Source organism: Podarcis bocagei (assembly GCF_964188305.1).
Source record: "Podarcis bocagei genome assembly, chromosome: 5".
NCBI classification, from domain to species: Eukaryota; Metazoa; Chordata; class Lepidosauria; order Squamata; family Lacertidae; genus Podarcis; species Podarcis bocagei.
Genome location: NC_138129.1, coordinates 3,726,711 through 3,732,201, shown reverse-complemented (window position 1 = coordinate 3,732,201; position 5,491 = coordinate 3,726,711).

Here is a 5,491-nt window from a genome sequence, read left to right as displayed (position 1 = left end):
TGTAAAAGAATTGCAGGCCAGCAGTTTTGAGTCAGAAATAGAGGACCAGGACATAGCTGAGTTCTTGAGCTCTGCAAGCAGAGTGGGAGGTGCTGGCTGGTCCTATCAAGCAGGGATGGGAAGCTTGCTTGCTTGCCTCCATCAGATGTTGCTGGACTCCAGCTCCCATAAACCCCAGCTTGCATGGCCAATCGTCAGGAAAGATGGGAGTTGTAGTCCTGCAGCCCCCTCCCTAGAAGACCTGATGTCAGACCAATGGACTTCAGGTGAGTTGAGTTCTTCGGCCGTGTTCCTCCAACTACACTCAACTGTTAGAATTCCTGCTCCCTGGTTGCAGTCATGGGATGGTTGTCTTTCACATTATGGTGTATGTTTTGACTCCACAGAGTGGGAAGTGACGGAGACAAGATGTTTGTGTTACTGTGTTCCGTGAAGTGGGACTATTGTCCTTTGTTCTTTCTCTTTGCTGTCTGATGCTGGAGAGAGAGGGAGCCATGTTGCAGTGCTCCGTGTGTGTTGATATGTAAATAAAGTAGATTAGCCAAAATGCTGAGTTGCTGAGGTCTGTTACGCAAACTGCGAAGACTCTGCGGATCCCTAAGTGTGCCGATGTCTGTTGGCATCAGTCTCTGTGATGTTTGGGCTGAAGAAAGCTTTTGAAGCTCCCAAACGATCGACCAGGAGGGAGAGAACATGCCAGTCGGGCATGTGTCTCTGCCAGGGTCCTACTCGAGTGTAGGACAAGCTCCTGACACAACCTGTGTGCTTGTAAATTAAAGGCAATGTTGCAAGCAAAACACCAGTAAGCCTCCAGTGACCTCCTCCCAAAGGAAAAAAAAGTTGGGTGAGAGAGGCACTCCTGTAACTTTTCACAGAAGAAGTGGGCCGTGCAAAACGGCACGTTAGGTCGATGGTGCAGGTGGGTGTAGCTTTCAGTGAAGAGAGAAAAATCCATCACCTCATTTTCTGCAGAAGAGCAAAGACTTTCTGTTTAAACCTTGCATTCAGAGCCTTTGCTAGTTCCTTCTTTTAAACAGAAGGTGTGGGTACGTGTGGGGGTGTGTATTTATATAAGTAGTCCATGAAAATAATAACCAGATTTCAGCAAGAAGGGCTAGACAGGGCTTCTCTCGCAGTGGGGAAGTGGACGTGGTTTGCATGGCACCAACCTCAGCTAAGTTCTTGCAGTGAACTGATCATCTTCATCATCATCATTTATTATTTATACCCCACCCATCTGGCTGGGTTTCCCCAGCCACTCTGGGTGGCTTCCAACAAAATATTAAAATACAATAGTCTGTCAAACATTAAAAGCTTCCCAAAACAGGGATGCCTTCAGATGTCTTCTAAAAGTCTGGTAGTTGTTGTTCTCTTTGATATCTGGTGGGAGGGCGTTCTACAGGGCAGGTGCCACTACCGAGAAGGCCCTCTGCCTGATTCCCTGTAACTTGGCTTCTCACAGCGAGGTAACCGCCAGAAGGCCCTCGGCGCTGGACCTCAGTAGATTGATGGGGGTGGAGACGCTCCTTCGGGTATACTGAACCGATGGCCTCCTCTTGTTGGAGCGCAGGAAGGAATGTGTCAGGCACAAGGGATGGAGAAGAAATCTGGCTCACTTCACATTTAAAGACAAACTAACCTCGTTCACACTTTCTGAAACAATATGCAAACCAGTGCAAACCCTTCAAAATGCACACTTCTCTGGGTTTTGCAGCACAGCTCTCCAACAAAGTTGAGTTGAGTTAACCTCTGTCTGCCTTCGGAGACAATCGAGTGCACCTTCTGGCATGAAGTAAAACCGCTGTGAAGAATATTTTAAGTTCAATTTAAATCAAGGAGTAGATCTAGATACGGTTTGGGATGCGGGTAAAGCCGTCATAAGAGGCTTCTGTATCCAACAAAACGCATTCCAAAGGAAAATAAGGGAGAAGAAGAAAATGGAGATATGGGAGGAAATTAGAAAAAAGGAAAGGATCCTTTTCCAAAAACCAGATGATGAACTAATTAAGCAAAGTATAAAAATTTTACAGACACAATTCTCCATGATAATAAATGAAGAGATAGAATGGAAGATAAAATGGTTGAGACATAGAAATTTTGAGTTTGCAAATAAACCTGGCAAACTTTTGGCCTGGCAATTAAAGAAGAAAAAGGAAGATAGAATTATCAATAAAATTGAAGACAAGTGGATTCAAGAACCGAAGGGAATTAGTAAAAACTTTGCTAGGTCCAGAGACTCTAGAAAAAATAATTGATTATTTGGGCAAAAATAAACTACCAATAATACCTAAGGAAAAAACTGAAATCTTGAACTCACCAATAACAGCTATGGAGGTGCAACAAGCTATACAGAGATCAAAAGTAGGAAAGACACCAGGCCCAGATGGTCTCCCAGCTAATTACTATAAAAAGTTAGAACAAGCATTATTTCTTCCCATGAAAGACCTAATGAATAATATTCTGGCAAATGGAAAGCTACCGAAGACCTGGAAGGACAGCTTTATTACTCTTATCCACAAACAGGGAACAGATGCCTCAAACATGGCCAATTATAGACCCTGCTAAACAACGATTACAAGATATTCGCAGACATTCTTGCAAATAGATTAAAAATGGTGCTGAAAGAGATAATTCATAAAGATCAAACTGGATTTCTTCCCGGACGATTTATGCAATCCAATATTAGATGTGTGATTAATGTATTGGAATATTTGGATATTAAAATTGATAAACCAGCAGCTATTATGTTGGTGGATGCTGAAAAAGCTTTTGATAATGTGTCCTGGAAGTTTATGAAAAAATTAATGGAAGAAATCGGACTGGGAGAAAATATTTGTAAAGGAATAAATGCCATCTATTTGGAACAATATGCAAAATTGATCATCAATGGAAGAATTACTGAGGAGTGCAAAATAAACAAGGGAACCAGACAGGGCTGCCCACTGTCACCACTGATATTTATCTTGGTGATGGAAGTCTTGAATAATCAGATAAGAAGGGATCAGCTTGTTAAAGGCATCACTCTGGGAAACAAAACATATAAAATTAAAGCTTTCGCGGACGATCTACTTGTTATGACTGAAAACCCTAAAGAAAGTCTGAAAAGAGTGCTGGAATTCATTAAAGAATTTGGAGAAGTGGCAGGCTTCAAGCTGAATATAACAAAAACAAAAATGCTTGTTAAAAATGTAACCACAGAAGAAAAGGACGATTTAGAAAAAATATTGGGCCTGAAAATCTCCTCAAAAGCGAAATGCCTGGGTATTTGGATCACCCCCAAGAACATAAACTTATTTCAGGATAATTACACCAAAACTTGGCTAGAGATTAGAAAAAAACTTTGTAACCTGAAGTAAACTAAAATTAACATTTATGGGTAGGATTTCCATTATAAAGATGAATGTACTTCCGGAATTAATCTTTTTATTTCAAATTATTCCAATACTGGGCGAAGCAGGTTGTCTCAAGATATGGCAAAGAGAAATTTCCAAATTCCTGTGGGAAGGGAAGAAACCTAGGATTAAACACCTGATCTTAATAGACATAAAAGAGAGAGGAGGCTTTTCCCTACCCGACCTAAAACTTTACTATGAGGCAGCCTGTTTCACCTGGCTAAAAGATTGGTGCACGTTGCAGGATTCGGACCTCCTCGACCTGGAAGGTTTTGACAACCGTTGGGGATGGCACGCCTACCTAATATATGGAAAAGCGAAAATTCATAAAAAACTTTACCAACCATATAATAAGAAAGTCACTCTTTGCTGTATGGGGAAAATATAAAGACCTGATGGAGCCTAAAGTCCCGTGGTGGACTTCTCCAGTAGAAGCCATAGCAGTAAAATGGAAAAATACTCAGGAAAGCTGACCAACATATAAAATACTTCTTAAAAATGAAGATAACCAAATAAAATTAAAAAACTTTGAGGAAATAAGAGACCACATTTCAGACTGGTTCCAATACCATCAGTTATTTGAAAAATTTAAATCTGACAAACAAAAGGGGTTCTCAACAGAAATTTCCCGATTCGAATCTGATCTTCTAAATTCTAAAAGAAAAACTCTTTCCAAAACTTACCGACTCCTCCTTGACTGGACAGTCAAGGAGGAGGAGGTAACAGTGGCAATGGTGAGGTGGTCCCAGGATTTTGGCTATTCAATAACCATGGCCCAATGGGAAAATTTATGGAAGATCAATTGGAAATTCACAAATTGTTACACGATTAGAGAGAACTTTCAAAAAATGCAACATCGATGGTATCTAACACCATGGAAGCTTTCAAAAATGTATAAAAATGTATCAAGTAATTGTTGGAGATGCGGAGACTCAGGAACATTCTACCATATGTGGTGGATATGTAGGAAAATACAGGTATTCTGGGAGAGTATACATGCAGAACTGCAAAAAATGCTAAAGATCTCTTTCAATAAAAAACCAGAGGCCTACCTCCTGGGAATAACAGATTTGGATATTCCACAAAAGAGGAAGGGTATCTTTTTATATGCGACGGCGGCAGCAAGTGTTTTGATCGCAGCAAAATGGAAGAGTAATGAAATCCCCTCTATTCAAGATTGGATCCAAAAGCTGACAGAATATGCTGAATTAAATGGTTTATCAGAAAAAAAAATAAATCAAAACAGGAATTTGTTTTTAAATGGGAGGTTTTTAAAGAATATCTGAAAAATAAATATAGTAGTTTAAATTCTGTTGCAGCATTCGAGGAACTTCAGTAATAGTTGCAAGGTAGATATATGAAATTAGATTTAATGAGAATAAGTTTAATTATGAAAAAAAGGTGTATTGGCAATAAGTAATATGAATTTGAAGTATGGAATAGACGGGAGGTTGGGTCTTTAGTGTTAAGATCAATAGATGTTTTATTGTTTGCTAAGAATATTAAGTGTCTATGGTTATTTTTGTAATTTGTGTGTAATTCGGTATTTGTGTTTTTTGTTTTTTTGTTTTTCTTGTTGTATAAATAAAAAACTTTAAAAAAAGAAACCACTGTGTTAGCAGCGCCAAAGCAACATCCCCAGGGCATGAACACAACACCAAGCCAAACCCCATGTGAAAGGTTACTGGTACTTCTTTGGTGATCACTCGTAGCCAAGTAAAATTGTCTTCCATGAACATGGTCTTAACAGTGACTGTGGAGGCCAATTCTGGATCCACACGTCCTTCCACAGTGGGGACATTGGTTTCCATGCGGGAGCTGATCACTGTGTGGATTTGCCAAGCGTGCCTTCCTCTTAGCACGTTTCTCCCTTGCGTCCTGAGTTTGAGCATCTTCAAAGCCCATGACACCTGTGGTAAAGGCTGTTCTCCAACTGGAGCACTCACAGGCCAGTGTTTCCCAATCGTCGGTGTTTATACGACAATTTTTAATATTTGCCCTGAAAGAGTCTTTGAACCTCTTTTGTTGACCACCAGCATTACGCTTTCCATTTTTAAGTTTGGAATAGAGTAATTGCTTTGGAAAGGTGATAATCAGGC